This window comes from Cynocephalus volans, chromosome 12, assembly GCF_027409185.1.
Source record: "Cynocephalus volans isolate mCynVol1 chromosome 12, mCynVol1.pri, whole genome shotgun sequence".
In the NCBI taxonomy this organism is placed as follows: Eukaryota; Metazoa; Chordata; class Mammalia; order Dermoptera; family Cynocephalidae; genus Cynocephalus; species Cynocephalus volans.
In genome coordinates this window covers 4,575,574-4,591,801 of record NC_084471.1, presented here as the reverse complement: position 1 = coordinate 4,591,801, position 16,228 = coordinate 4,575,574, and positions in this window count along the sequence as shown.

Sequence of the window (16,228 nt, the reverse complement as noted above, 5' to 3'; positions counted from 1 at the left end):
ACCGTCTTCCTCGTCGTCATTACCCTTGTTTCCTGGCCCCCACTTGATACACATGAACATTATCATGAAACCAGAACAGGGGAAAGCACCATCGTCTTACTTAATCATTTTTCTCCTTTATATAACTCCCTGCCCTTTTTTTAAAAAAGAGATACACTTCACCATACCCTAAATGTTACCCTATTTAAAGTGTACGATTCAGTGTTTTTTGGTATATTTAAGAAGTTGTGCGACCATCACCGCCATTTAATTCCAGAGCATTTACATCACCCCAAAAAGAAACCCCGCCATCATCTCCCATGTCCTCCACCACCCCAATCCCCGCCCCAGTCCCTGGCAAGCACTAATCTCTCCGTCTCTGTGGACTTGCCTATTCTGGACGTTTCATGTCAATGGAATCACGTCCTCTGTGGCGTTTGGGGCCTGACTGCTTTCACTTGGCATCACATTTTCAAGGTTCACTCATATCGTAGAGTGAATCAGTGCTTCATTCCTTTTCAAGGCTGAGTAATGTTCCACAGCAGGGACACACCACGGGTCATCCATTTGTCAGTTGTGCACATCTGGGTTGTTTCTACTTTCTGATTATTTTGAACAACTTCCCTTCCTTTTGAGTGGAGGAAAAAGGGGCAAGACTCTGTTCTCTCTGAGAATTTTCATACGAAATCTTTTTTGAAATTATTCTTTATTTTCAGATTTGGACTGTGTAACCAGCAACCACACTGTCATCCACGGCTCACCAGGGACTTTCCTTGGGGACTTTCCTTGATCCCTTCTGGGTACAGGGAGGGGCACTAAAGCTGCCCTGGGACAGGATTGGCAGAGTGAGGTGGGGAAGCCAGTGGCCTCTGTTTTCTTGCCCGTCCCCAGCACCACTGGCCATGCCCCAATGCTCGAGGCTGGACAGGAGGGCCACGTGACGGGCAATGCTCCAGAGGCCTGGTCCCGCCCCCTGGCCTGGGGCCCACGTTCTGCCTGGAATGGGGGGGCGAGGGCACCCCGGCAGCAGAACCCGTGATCACCGTGCCCTCCACCTGCTTCTTCCTCCCTTCGTGCACACTTTCATTCATTCATTCAATATTCATTCATTAATACCACAGACAACACCCCTGACCTCATGGAGAGGTCGTTCCCATGGGGATACAGGCAGTAAATATAGGGAAATATACAACTTCAGGTGGAGAAAATAAAGAACAAGGGGAGGAGAGCAAAGAGAGGGCTGTTCAGGGTGGGTGGATCTGGGAAGGTCTTTGGCCAGGGGGTGAGGGGGCAGAGACTGCAGGGAGGCACATTTTGAGCAGCAGGGAGGACAGCACGTGCAAAGGCTCTGGGGCAGGAGCAGAAGGGTTTGGGCCAGTGTGGGAGAGGACGATGGGGCACTGGACCACGGCCGGGGCTTGTTCCTCCTGGTGCGTCTGGTGGGAGGGCACCAGGCAGCCGGGAGCAGGAGAGTACGTGATGCCGTTTGTGCTTCCAAACTGCCACTCTGGCTGACAGGACGGAGAGGTCCAGGGGGCCACAAGACAGGCATGCTGCTGGGGACTGACGGGGCCCGCAGAGGAGGCAGAAGGGGTTGCACTTGGATGGAGGTTGGAGGTGAGTCAGCAGGACTTGCCCGTGAGTGGAGGTGAGGGGATGAAAGAAATAGACATGTCAAGGTCCCCCCCATGAGTGCCAGCAGTGGGCTGTCGGTGACCCGAGTAACGGTGGACTGGTGTGTCCCCTCCTCCCTTCCTCCACTCCACGGAGATCATGAAACCTTCCCCACCATGGAGCCTTACAGTAGGGCCCCGGCGCATCGGGGAGGACACCGGGTGCAGTGCGCGGAGAAGGCAGGGGTGGAGCGTCCCCAGAGTCTCCCTCCGGGAGCCCCACCTGCCTGCTTCCCTGGGGACGGAGGAGGCGGCCCAGCCGGCGCCGTGCACCTCGGTGGCCGGAACCCTCCTCCTTTATTTCTCCTGCTCAGGTCGCAAAGCATTTCTGGGGTGCAGTGGAGATGGGCAGGTGATTGTGGGCAAGAAAGTGCAATGATTCTGCAGGAATGGGGGAGACCCAGACAAGGTCAAGACAGTGCCCCGTCCCTGGTTATGTCTTCTTTGTTTTTAGTGGCTGGTCAGTGTGGGGATCTGAACCCTTGATTTTAAATCTTCTCTAAAGATAAAAATAATAAAGAAAAAGAAAGACTACAGCACCAGGGTCCCAAAGCTTGGGAGCCAGTCCTGGTCCCTCTGCCACCTCCTCCTCGTGAGTCTCCCTCTCAGGGCCTCAGTGTCCACATGTTGGAGACAAAGTCACAGTGTGAGGTGGCAGATCGTACCTGAGAAGGGCCCGACTCCAGCAAGCAGTGGCTGAAAGATCATGGTTATTTTTGTCACTGTTACAGTGGCATGTCCACTCCTCCGGCCACTCTCATGGTACTCAGCACAGCCTCCCTACGTGACGTGGTGGCAACAGAGCATGGGCTTCTGGCTCTGGTCACCTGGAGGGAGTGCAGAAGGGCACTGCCAAGAAGCCAGGGAAAGGAGCCGGCCTCTCCAGATGCTGGGGCGGGACATGAGACAGAGGGCTGCCCCATCCAACAGGGGTGCCTGACCCCGAGGCCAAAGAAACCAGTCACCTGTGCACGTACCCTAGGGCCTGGGAGGCCGTCAGCCAGGTCCCAGAGTGGAGTCTGGAAGAGTCCCAAATTTCAGGGAGCGTGGGAACTTTGGCCATCTGGCAGTAGGGGGTGAAGGGGGCTGGGGGAGATGCACAGCTGTCTGAGGCCAGTGTGGCCTCCCAGCCAGAGGTGCCAACCCTGAGGAGCCACCAACACCAAGGGCTGCTGATTGCCAGTCTTGCCAGGGAGAAGAGGCGAGCTAAGGAAGCCCTCATTTCCTGGAGGACTCTTCCTTGCAAGGTCAACAAAGATCCCCTGGGGGAAAGCTGGCCTGAGGTCAGCTGGGGTGTGCAGAGACAGCTCCATCAGCCGGACGCTGGCCCGTACCCAGGCAGCAGGCGGGCCCCGGGGCCCCAGCAGCACTGCTGGCAGAGGAGGGCCCTCCCATGGGGCAGGAACCGATGATTCATGCCCTGCTGGAATTCGTTGAGCGTGCTGAGATCTGCAGCTGCTCCAAGGAAGTCAGACCCTGCCCTGATCAAAAGGGAAGAAGATGGATGAGGACACTATAAACAGGCCAGAGCCATCAGGCTGGCCTCCGGGATGCAGGAGGGGCACGTTCTGGGAGCCCGCGAAGCTAAGGAACTCCAAATCCAGGTTGACATCCGTGGCACAGTGCCACCTGCTTCAGGGGGACATGGGGAGCAAGGAGGAGCTATTGGCAGAGCGTTCAGTTCCTGCAAGTTCTAACTTCTGCTAAAATTGGTCAATTGGTTGCTTTGCATGATTCAGGGCACATACACTTCTCTCTCCACGAAATTCACTCACTTCCCCCTTTCGCCAGAAAAAGGGACTTGACTCCATTTCTCCAGCCTCTTACCTCTGCAGAATTGACAGTGGATATGTTTGCCGGGGCCTCTGTCCCTGTCATCTGGGAAGGGTGCCAGAGCAGGGACCCCTGGGCGGTGACTTGGGAGGCCTGGAGGTGCTTGGGCAAGTCCCTTCTCGTCTCTGGGCCTCAGTCTCCTCCTCGGTGAAATGGGGTGCATTAGTTTCCTGTGACTGACAACAAAATCCTACAAGCTAGTAGCTGAAAACAGCAGACATTTATTTTCTTATAGTTCTGGAGGTCAGAGGTCTGAAATGGGTCTCACTAAGTGGGCTAAAGTCCACATGGCAGCAGGGGTGCAGGCCTTCCAGAGCCTCTGGGGGGATCCCTTCTCTTGCCTCTTCCAGTTGCTTGAGGTCCTCGGCATTCCTTGGCTCATGTCCCCTTCCTCCATCTTTAAAGCCGGCCATAGCCAGTCAAGTCTTTCTCATGTCACATCTCTCTGAAGTGATTCTTCTGCCCACCCTTCCACCTTTAAGGACCCTTCTGATTACACTAGACCCACCCAGTTAATCCAGGATAACCTCCCATCTCAAGTTCATCTGACTGGCAGTCTTAATTCCACCAGCACGCTAATTCCTCGTGCTGTGCAGCAACATATTCATGGGTTTGGTGACTGGGACATCTCTGGAGGACAGTGTTCTGCCATCCAGGGGAGGGGGCTGAGTCAGGCTCCGCAAGGAGCCGGTGCGCACACAGGCCGCCAGAGTGGAATGGGGCTGTGTGTGGACAGATGCGAGACGCATCCATTCACCCGCAGTCATCCTCGGCCAGGGCGCTCGTGGGAGGAGCGGTGGGCCTTTGTTCCAGAGTGCAGGCCAGGAGCATTCATTGCCAAGGCTGGCCTCTGAGAGGTGCTCACTGTGACCCCCAAACCCTCCCCACACTTCGGAGATGCTTCCCGGGGACAGGTGTAGGGGGAGGTGCACCATTTCATCTGGGCCACACACCATTGTGGTGGGCCCGCCCTGTGCCGGCCCTGTGCTGGCCACGGGGCCCAACTGATCAGATGTGCCGGCCTGCCCTTGCCAGGTTCAGCCCACTGAGGGACAGACAAGGACATGGACTAGCTAAGACGCCATGGGTAAAACCAGGGGACATGGTCACTCCAAAGAGAAAGGCTGAGGCTCCCCAAAATCTGTGACCAGGCACAGGTCCAGCTGCCTGCCCCCTTTCAAAAGCAAACCCCTCAAAAGTCAAATGTTGGTGAAAATGGAAGTCAGCTTTTATTCAGGAACACTGGTGACCTGAGGAGAGATGTTAGGCCAACCCATCTGTCTGGTAAACCTGAAGGAGACTGGCCAGGCTAAAGCCACCTCAGAGACTCAGGTTACTGAGGGGTTTTTAAAGAGGGGGCTGAGGGAATGGACCGTGGGACGTGAAAAGCAGGAGAGAGGGGGACGGGAGCTGTGGGGGCTCCGTACGAGGAGGCGGGTGCACGGCCTCGCCAGCTCTTCTCTTCCTGTCTTTGCTGTTATCTCAGGGTCTGGGCAGTACGTGCCGCCTGGCAAGGCTGCAGCTCCAGCTGGCTGGAAAACAACTTTACATTCTCGTAAACAATGTCATCTTGCCTCATAACCAAGGTTCAAAATATCAAATAACCGTCGAAAAAGAGGGGACTCAGAGAAATGATTGCCAAGAAAAAAACAAACTGTGTCCTTCTAACATCTTTCACAGCCGTGTGGTTTTAGGTCCCAAAGCGGCTCCAGTCTTTCTTGCTCCAGCATTGTCCCCCCCTTGTGGGGGGAGGGGTGTCCGAGGCTTTCCAGGGCAACTGGGTTTTGAAGGGTGGACAGGAGTTCACCAGACGGATGGGAACGTGGGATTCCAGGCAGAGGTGGCACAGAGGAGGAAAACAGTGTGTGTGTGTGGGGGGGGACTATAAGAAACTAGGGGGTAAAATGGGGGGTTTGGGTCTAGAGATGAGGCCAGAGGTGGGCGGGGCAGGGGCGGGGGCAGGATTAAGGAGTCTGGTCTTTGCACCGGAGACAACTGGGATTTTAGGCTGTGGAGGGACATGATCGTCTGGGTATTTTAGAACGAGGTGGACTGGAGAAAAACGAGGGTGGGGGAGGAGACTGACTGACCATAGAACTGGAAGTCCCCTGTGAGGTGGTGCCCAGAGAGCCCAGGCACAGATCCTGCTCCCCACCCTAAGAGGATGTCTGCTCGCCACAACATGTGGGGCACCAGGACCCACCCACAATACTCAGGACAGCTGGGAGGTGGCTCATCCCAAGGTCCCAGCCAGGAGTTTCCTGGGGGGGTAGCGGGTAGGCACCCACCAGCCACACAGCCTAGCGCAAGGCGTGAGCTCACAGGGGTCTCTACTCTTGTCTTTCTCATGGTCGGAAATTCCAGCCTTTGAGGGTCAGTACTTTGACTGGCACCTGGCTCGCCTGCGCACTGTGAGCCCAGCGGTGGTGAGAGCAGAGCTGGGCTTGGCAGAAGCAGCCTGGATCAGAGATGGAGTTCTCCCCTCTCCAGCTGTGCGCCCACAGAACACTCCCATCTCGGTTTCCACCCTGTGGATGGGGTGGGAAGGACTCGCCACCGGCCCAGCTCCATTATCATGGCCATACCGCCAGGTGGGGAGCCCCACCCATGTGGAAAGGGACTCAGAGAGGCCAATGTCAAGGGTCACACAGCAGGAACTGACTCAAAGCTCCTCTCTCCGCCCCCTCACCCTGGAGCCCAGCCCCCACAGAAAGCTCTGCAGAGCGCGTGAGATTCACCACCCACCGCTCCCCTGTGCCAGGCTCTGTGCGTGCCAGGCTCTGTGCTGCCTGCTGTGTCTCTGGTCAGGGATTTTGGCTCTGGTTTCCCAGAGGAACGTGGGGAACCTTCTGGTGAATCACAGCAGCCCGAAGCTCCCGGAGGCAAATATTGTACAGGGGAAAGCAGAGTGTCCTGGCCTATGACAGAGCAAGGAACTGGAGGAGCCAGGGTGGGTCCAGGTCCTTCCACCCCCTTCCTCCCGGTATCCCACTCCATGCCCTCCTCCTGGGAGGAGGGGACTCCCACCAGCCACACAGCCTAGTGTGAGGTGGCAATCTGGCTGAGGCTGGAAAGCTGACTGGCCCTTCTCTGGCCAGAGAGGTGAAGGCCAGGAGACAAGAGGGGCTGGGTCTGTTGGAACCTGCTGGAAACTGCGTGCAGCTCAGGCAGAGAACACCATGGCACTGGGCAGAGAATTAGCTGCAGGGGAAAGTGGTACTGAGACCAAGAGGGCCTGAGGGCCATGCTGGGGTGTGGCACTCTCCCCTACAGGCTGGCCTGGAACTCGGAGCCTCCGGGCAGGCGAGGCCTGGCAGTGAGAGGAAGTGGGCATGACTGGGGCAGTGCCACCCACCAGGGAACCCAGTTCCTCCCATCCACTGCCCCCCACCAGGTGCTGGAATCCCGTGTGGAGACTGGGGCCCTGCACGCCCTGGGCTCCTCTACCCTCTGGTGCAGCCAACCCACAGCCCACTGGTGCTTGGAGAGAGCTCAGAGACACAGCCCAGGCATGGTCCACCCCCTGCCCTGGCCCTTGAGTAAGGGGCGGGGATGGACTTCAGGGAGGAGAAGACTCCGGGGTGTCCCCAGTGCAGACCCAGGTCTTGGGAGCATCGGTGAGTGCAGTCTCCCAGGCTGAGTCCCCAAGGCAAGGAAGGGGCAGGAACTCCCTGAACCCACAGGGGTCCAGGCGGGCCCAACAGCCAGTCATCAGAGGGCCCCTGGCAGCCCTCCACCCGCAGGACATTTGCCAAATTATCTGGGTCTCAGGATGATTTCTATTCCCTGGAATGATCTCTGAGCACCTGCTGAGGCGAGGCTTATTGGCATGTGTGGCACTGGTGGGGACGGGCCCGCCCTGCCCTGTCCTCCACACATTCACCATTGAGCAGAGCCAGCAGGTGCTGCTTACACAATAGGCCCAGGGCTGGGCAGCCCTTGTCTCCGGGTCTGTCTGGGCCAGCTTCTGAAGGTGAGGGTGGCATCTTGGAGGAGAGGATAGGAGCCTAGAATTGAAGGAGGGGAAGGTGGAACTGGAACAGAAGGGAGGGATTCCAGAAGCTTCTGGATGGGAGACAGACTTCAGGGCATGAGGAATCTCCCCAGGGAGAGGCCAGATGTCCCAGGTATCCCTGGTGCTGGGGAGAGGGTGGCATCAGGGCGGGGCCCACAGTCTCTGAGCAGCCCCAGGCCTGCCCAGCTGGACAAAGCTTTGGCTTTAGTTTGGGCTTGGTTGTCCCGCTTTATTTGCGTGTGGGGTGCACAGGGTCACACATCAGACCTCCTTTGAAATAAGAGAGGAATGGACCCTACACTTGGAGGGTGTGAAGAATCTAATTCCCTCTGCACATCACAGGCCCAGAGAACATGCAGCTTCTTTGCTTTGCCTGGAGCCCCTCTAGGTGTCCCCCGCAGGGAGTGGGCATGAGTCTGTTAACATCAGACCTCAGATCCCTCCCCTCCTTCACTGCTCTGTCTCTGGTTTCTGGGTAGTTGGAACAGCAGTCTTACATGACCACCTGGCCACAGTGGTACACAGGGCCTCCAGCCCAAGTTTCTGCATTCTTGTCCTGGCCCCACATCCCTGGAGGACACGTGTCCAGCTGTCCTGGCTCCCACCAGCATTGCAGGTGGGGGGCTGGGGGCTGGTCTCCTGCTGACCCAGCCTCTCCTCAGCGTGACCCGGACCTTCAGCTCCTTGAATCCCCAGGCCTGGTGCGGCTTCCGTTCTCCCTGGCTTGGGCCCTCAATCTGTTGCCCCCACAAGTCCCTGAAGGCTCCGCCAGTCTCCCAGTCACTGCTGGGTCCCAGGAATGCCACGCCCCACAGCCTCCCCTTTCTGATGACACTGACCATGTCTGCCACAGGCCGATGCTGGGGCGGCCGGGAGCTGTCTCCCTCTGGGAAGCAGAATTCTGAGATGAATCCCAAAGGAGCTTCAGGGTCCCCTGCAAAACCAGCATAGCATGTGAAGTGTATCTGAATTTTTAAAATAATTGTATTGCAAGGACAGAGCTGAGGAAATGCCAATTGGCCTGGCCTGTGCAAGGACGGGGACGGGGGCTGGAAGTCCCCCTGCACTGGGGCAGTCCTCCCGCGCTCAGCCCTGTCGGTCCCATCCCCTCCCGCGTGGCCCCCCCGAGCCCCGACTTCACACTTCCTTCCCTCTCTCACTGTTTTCTCGGCTTCTCCATGGACCCCATAGTGGGCCTTGGCTCAGCTCACCATGAACAAGAACCTCATTTCTGTGTCCCGGTTCCCAAGCTGGCTCAGTTCGGGTGAAGCATACACACGGTCAGCCGTTAGGGTCGGGCAGGGACATGACGGTACACAAAGGTGTCCACCAAGGGGGTGATCCCGACATCAGGCCCTGCGTGGTACACCCAGCCCGGCATCCTGGCACGGGCCGATTGCTGCCGAGGAAGGGTCCCCTGGACACTCAAATCACAGCAGCAGCCGGTTACAGATGGCTCCACCTCCTCGCCCCGCCCTGCGCTCAGGTCTTTTGCAAGGTGACTTTTTAGCTCATTGGAAGGTGGAAGTTATCTCCCCACCCCTGCAATCTGGTGATGACCTTGTGACTTGTTTTAGCCAAGAGAGGTAGAAACAATGCCAGTTCTGAGCCTAGGCCCTATCAGTCCCGGGCACTTCCACCTGGAGCCCTGCCACCACGTGAACCAGCCCAGACTAGCCTGCGACGGATGAGAGACCATGTGGAGCTGAGAGGGGCTGTCCCAACTGAGGCCTCGGAAATGGGAGTGAGCCCAGCTGAGATGGCAAAGCCAGGAACTGACCCACACTGACCTCAGACTCATGAGTGAGCCCAACTGAGATTAGTCCAGCCCGGCCCAGATCAGCAGAGCCACCCACCAGGACTGTAGACGCATGAGAAATAATACGTGGTTGTGTTTTAAGCTACTAAATGTGGGGGAGTTTTGTTACCCAGCAGTAGAGAACTCATACAGGCATCCTATGGACTACCTCGAGTGTCACACAGGCATGTGGTCTCACTATGACTCAGATAGAGACCCCAAACATGGCTGTGGCCCCTCCAGAGGAGAAGGGTCAAAGTGGTTAAGGCAGACAGACCTGAGCTCAAATGCTAGATCCACCAGGTGGTAGCCAGTCTCCAAAGATGACCCCCATGAACCAGCCTCCTGCGGTTCCCACCAAGTTTAGTCCCCTCCCAAGCTGAATCCGGACTGGCCCCAACTCTCGCCCTAACCAGCAGAACGCAGTGGAATTGATGACTGCAGCTTCGTGAGACCCGGCTGCTATGGCCTTTGCACTCTTGGGAGCTGCTGCCCCCTAAGAAGTCTGGCCATCCTGATGGAGAGAGAGGCCTGGTGGAGAGGCCCTGGAGGACAGGACACTGTGCAGAGAGAGGCCACCTAGAGGACATCAGGATTCAGACAGGTGAGTGAAAAGCTGTCTTGGACATTCCACACCCAGCCACCATCTGATTGCGATTACGTGAGAGACCCCCACACAGAAGAACTGGCCAGCTGAGCGCAGCAACCTGCAGAGCCTCAAAAATCACAGCGAAAGGGCCGGCCTGTGGCTCACTCGGGAGAGTGTGGTGCTGATAACACCAAGGCCACGGGTTCGGATCTCATATAGGGATGGCCGGTTTGCTCAGTGGCTGAGCGTGGTGCTGACAACACCAAGCCAAGGGCTAAAATCCCCTTGCCGGTCATCTTTAAAAAAAAAAAAAGAAATCACAATGAAGTGTTGCTTTAAGGCAGGAAGGTTTGGGAGGTTTGTCACTCAGTGGTAGATAGCTGACGCTCCACTTACCAGACGCTTGCACGAACTCTACCGCACCTTCCAAAGTGGGAGACTCCCGTTAACCCGGGCCTGGAAGGTCCACCTCCTCACCCTCGGCATCGGCAAGAGCAGCTTCAGAAGGACACTTAGCCATAAAGCTTTCAGGAATGTGGGGTCCAGTCCCAGAGACCCCGTAACATATCCCAAACACACTCCTGAGAAGGTCACTCCTCTCCTTAGGGGTCCTGGGTGGCTCCTCGTCTCAGGGCCTTCCAGGGTCTGCCCTGCCCCCCAGGCCAGCCTCACCCCCCATTCCCCACCACCACCTTCTCCATTTGTGCCTTTGGCAAAGCGCGCCTCGGTGTTCTACCCACAGCTGACGCCTTCCCTGCATTTTGGCCAGCCTAGGGTGCTCCGCGTCCTGTGTTCCCACCGCCCCACATTCGTCCATCACAGCTGTCACTGCCCTATATTACTGTCTCCCGAACGATGGCCCCTGAAAGTGAGACCAGCTCCTTCATTGTGGGCACTGACAGAGGCCCATGTACAGGGGAGGGATCAGTGAATACTCCTGGGATGAATGAGGCCGGGGCTGCCTTCAGGGAAGTGGCTTCTCCTAGGGAGACAGATGCCCCCAGGGACACAGGTTCAAGCAGGGCCAGGCTGGGGACAGGTGAGTGTGGACAGTGTGGGACAGAGTGTGCCTGCAGTGAGGGGAAGAGGGCGTGAGGGGCTGGAGAGCCCTCAGGTCAGACAGAGCCCAGGCCTGTCTCCGAGGTTGGGTGGGATTTGCATGCTGTTACAGTCACAGACGTTTCTTTTTAATTATTACTACCTTCTAAGGAGCTCAGTTAGGTTGTATCTATGCTGCCTCAGACAGAGAGAAAATCTGACAGTCTTCTAGGTCGTGTCCAATCCAGATGGCCAACTCGAACAATTCTAGGGCTCCTCCCACCACCAACACTCCCAGTACCCCCCAGCATCCCCCACCAACACCCCAATACCCTAGCACTCTCCCAACATGTACTCGCAGGCACCCCCTTGCACCTGAGTCCCGGGCATCTCTACTGGCTGGCTGCAGAAGTGCCCACGTGGCTGCTGGGAAGGGGTGCAGCTGCGGTGCCCTGCAGCTCAGAATCAGTCCTTCCTCAGCACGAGCGCCAGGGAGGCAGTGGGCATGGGGCAGACCCTGGTCCCTGGATTAGCCACAAAAACGTGCACCCCGCGTTCTCTCTAAATCCCTACGAGGAAGCAAGGTGAGAGCCACGTTAGCAGCTGAGGATACAACACCCAGGAAGAGCTGGCGAATCGACTTGACTTTGGTGACACTAAAATGCCATCCTCCTACCTGATTGTGGATAGATGTCTGCAGTCAGATCATGACTGCAGTGCCAAGTTCTTAAGAAAGCGCTCCTTCAGAAAAGAAACAGAAAGCTGGAACCAGAGAGACGAGCGATAGCATTTTCCCAGGCAATGCCAAGTGCAGAGCAGGAGGGGGAGTGTGCACCCAAGACATAGACGTCGAGCTGAGACCCTCACAGGGGGCAACCACCTTAGGGAGAGAGTGGTTCTGAGTAAACCTGCCTGCCAGCAAAGGCAGCCCTCCAGGAAATCTGGGTGTCCGCTGCAGAGCTGCAGGTGGAAATATTTAATAACAATAGTGATTTCCCTTGAGAAATTGCAACCAAAGGCCTGCTCTCAGGCAGTGCTGAAGTTGAATTTACAGCATCCTCACAGACAGGGAAATCCCAACTCAGGAAATCAAGTTAACATGGTCCCAGATTGGGAGCACCCCTTTATGACTGGCAGAAGCAAACTGAAGCCTTTCTGGAGGAAATCACCCCAATTTAGGCCTTCAGGATTCCTGCCGATGAAGCCCAACCAGTATGAACTCACAATTAAAAAAAAAAAATTAAACACAAGGAAACAAGTCACCATGAGATGAGTCAATAGAAATAAACAGTTTAGACACCTAAACATTTCAGAAATAGATGAAGTAATAAACGATAGAATGAGGAAGATGATAAAAAAGGAAAAAGGGTCTATTTTTTTAAATACCAGATAGATATTAAAAAGAACCAAATAGATGTTTACAAATGAAAATATAAATGTTAAGATTGTAAACTCCATGAATTAAACAGCTGAAGAGAGAATCAGTGAACTGGAGTGTGGATCTGAAGGATTTTCCTGGGTGTAGCATAGGAAGATAAGGACAGAAAGTGTGAGAGAGGGAAGGAGGCAGGGAGGACGGCATGATGGAGTCTAACGTGCATGTCCTTATAATTCCAGATCTACTGGATGAGGTTGGTATGAGGGCAATGGGGGGCGGAGGAGTGCAGGGCTGTTCCAGGCAGAGGGAACAGCATATGCCAAGCCCCTGAGGAACCCAACCAAAGCCCATGGGCCACAGTGCTCCGTCTGTGCTGGCTCTATGTAAGGCAACGCGGGGGCACAGATGCCTCAGATGCTGTCCCTGCCTAAGCAGCAGGCAGTCTGGTGGGGGGCCGGCCACAATGTGGCAGACAGCTGTGCTGCTGCACAGCCAGCATCCTCTCCCCTTTGACTGATAACTGCACCCCTTCTCCTCTCAGGCCACATGGCCCAGATAGAGCTAACCCCAATCCTTCATGCTTCGGGTGGACATGCCAACCACAGCCACCCCCAGTTCTGAAAACTCTTAGAACTATTGGGTGGAGGAAGTCTCTGGACCTGCCAGGGTTGCTGCAGGGTAGAATGTTGGCCTGGAACTGCCAGGCAATGGAGCCAACACAGAGACGCAGAGCATTTGAGCCCTGGATCCAACTGGGCCTGGAGGACATGCTGGACTTAGCACTTACACGAGTGAACACATTTCCTTTTCTGCTTGAGCTGGTCTCAGTTGGTTTTTCTGTCACATATAACTTCTCACTCCATCCATGTAAAAGAGGGAAGCCCCAAGGTCAGGGACCCCACGGGAGTACATACCCCAGCCCAGGGGCCAGTGAGGCTCCCATACGGGGTGACAGCCAGGCAGGGTCTAGAGAGCTGCACGAGCGCTCACTGAGGGGAGAGGTGCGTGCCTGGGTAGGCTGGCACAGGGGTTGGCTGTCTTCCTGAGAGTCAGTGCAGCTCACTGGCTACTGGGCACAATCTCTGCCCAGGCAGGCCCCTGGCTCCCAAGTCATCCTCAGCAGTGGCTTCTGATGGCCTTGGACCTTGTCAGGTGCTGGAGGCCTGAAGAGGTATGACATCACAGAAGTGTTGCTGGGGGTATGGGGGGCAGGCCAGACCCCCAAGGGTCTTTCCAAATGGGTTGTGTTGGTCAGGACCCCCAACCTCAGCAGTCACTGAGGTATGTGAGAGGAGCAGTGTTGAGAGGCCATCAGCCCATGCCTGTCCCTTCCCGGCCCCCAGCTTGGCTGGTGCCATGGACAACCATTGGGGGTGATGCTGGATAGGTGCAATGCGCAGGTCAGATGAGAGAGTCCACTCTCATCTGCAACAAAGTCATTTCAGATCCTCGGTCCCAGCTGACTTAGCACCCACCCATGTTCAGACTCTTGCAGATCAATCAGCCAAACAGTGGGGTGCACAGGCCTTTGCGCCTTGTGCCCGTCGCTGACAGCCGCTGCTTCCACGGCCAGGTTGAATGCCCCCTCCTCTAGGAAGGCTTCCCTGAACTCCCACACAGAAGTGCTTCATCCGGCCACTTACGTCCCTTTGAACCCAGGCTGCCGTGGGATGTGGTTACTTGTGTCGTGTTTTCCTTTGGTTCATCTCTGTTGACCCAGGGACCAGCCAGGACCTGGCAAGAATACCTGGTGGGTAAATGTTTGTTAAACGAATAGTAAATGGCTGCATGAGATTTAGAGGTCCAAAGAGGCAAACAGGCCAGGTGTGCGCCTTTGTTTCCTTAGCAGTCGGTTTTGTTGCACCCATGACGTGTCAGGCATTGTTTTAAATGCTTTATAAATACGAACTCACTGACTCTTCTTAACACACCTTGGTGGTATATTCTATTTGATCCCCACTTAACAGACAAGGACACTCAGGTGCAGAGAGGCTGGGTGGGTCGTCCAGATTCCTACAGCCAGTGTGCAGCACAGCCAGGATTTAAAGCCGGAGGCCCCTCTCCAGTCTGTGCTCTGATCCGCAGGGACTCTACCTGCCACCACCCCAGGTGTGCAGTGAGGGCGTTGGGGCCCAGGGAGGGGAAGGGACTCGCCGGGGCATCACAGCCAGTGGCCAAACCCTCCTGGCTTCCCGTCTGGCTCTTCACTCCACCTGGCGGAACCTCACCTCAAAACAGCAGCCCCGGGGCTCGGGACTCAGAGGGTGCCTGTCTCTTGTCTTCCTGCCAAGCTTCTTCGGAGGCTCCGGGCAAGCTCTTTTCCCAGAGACAGAGCCGGTTCGGGCCTCTGCTCCTTCTCTTGGTGACAGTTTTGCCTCCTGTGGGCATCCTGTGGGCAAAGGGGAGGCTGAGTTTGTGGTTTGTGGCGTGTTTCAGGGAGTGTTGGTTGATAGGGTCAGTCTTCGTGTGTGGGGGCAGAGCCAGATGGAGGCAGGTTGGGAGACTGGCCCTAGGCCTCCAGTCCAGGGGAAGGGGTGGAGGGGACGCAGGATACACCTGGCACTGGCAGAGGTAAGAGAGACCCCAGCCCAAAGGAGGGGGTATGGGAGTGAGGTCTGGGGTTAGGGCTGCTGGTTCCCCCACCAATAGACAAGGGCTGGCTTGGGGGATGGGCTCCTGGAGGGCCCAGGGGGACCTGTTAAAGCATTCAGACCCGCCCTCAGCCCTCTGTGTTGCAGGACTTCTCTGTTCTCCTTCTAGAGCAGGGCCCATGCCCGGGGCACCCAGGACAGCAGGCCTCTGGGGAGCTGCAGGAGATCTAGGTCCCAGCCTCACTAACAGCAGAGCTGTAGGCAGCCATGTTGATACCATGTGACCTAGCCCGGGTGGTCACATGACCCAAGGTGCCACTCCATAGGTCAGCACGGGAGCAATAATTGCAGGAGGAAGTGAGGAGCTGACCAGCTGGGCTCACCCTGGGGCCCCCAGCCTGGCATCCCAGGAAAAGAGGCAGCTATGGAAGGAGTTTCCTGGGGGCTGAGGATGGGCCTGGCCAGTCAGCTTGCTTGGTTAGAGCGCAATGCTGATAACACCAAGGTCAAGGGTTCAAACCCCCTCCAGCCAGCTGCTGAAAAAAAAAAAAGAGGCTGGGCAGTCCTTGGGGGCTTAGAGAGCCATGGGCGGCTTGGGAGTCCTGGGGGCTTTAGGAAGTCCTGGGGGACCTTGGGGATCCTTGAGAGTCCTGGGAGGGCCTTGAGGGGTCTTTGGAGGATCTCTGGGGCCTTATGGGGCCTGGGAAGTCTTGGGGAGCCTCTGGAGGCCTGGGGGACCTTGGGAGATCTTTGGGATCTTAGATGGCTTGGGAGGGCATCTAGGAGACTTTGAAGACCCTGGGGGCTTTTGGCCTTGGGGGCCTTAGGGGAGTGGGGCAGCCCCCCGAGGGCTGGGGTCATGCTGTGGCTTGGCCTGGGAGCATTATGTCAGCCCTGGGAGCCCTGGTCTTGCCCTCTGTGTGACGGGGAGGATCGCAGCTGTCCAAGGAGACGGGCCCCTCCTCGCAGGGCCATGGCCTCTGGCCTGCATGCCTCACTCTCCACCCACACGGACTCATGTCCCGAAGCATGCCATGGCTGGGGTCTTACGGGAGGTGGAGGACTGGACTCCAGTCACCCCCCACAGAAGGCATCCGTGTCCCCAGCGCACTGGGATATGAGCCGTCGCCATCACCATCGTCAGCGTCATGGTCGCACGGCTTCTCACTCTCTCCCCAGGTGGCCTCCTGCCTCCGGCAAGCTGATGCCCTCGTCCTCAGAACAGACATGTCCTCCTGTGATTCTCCTCACGTGAAACAGGGAGAGGCTGTCGATGAGAACAAGTATTGTCCCCTGTGGGGCTTAGAAGTGGCTCAGCACAGCACTTGGCGCAT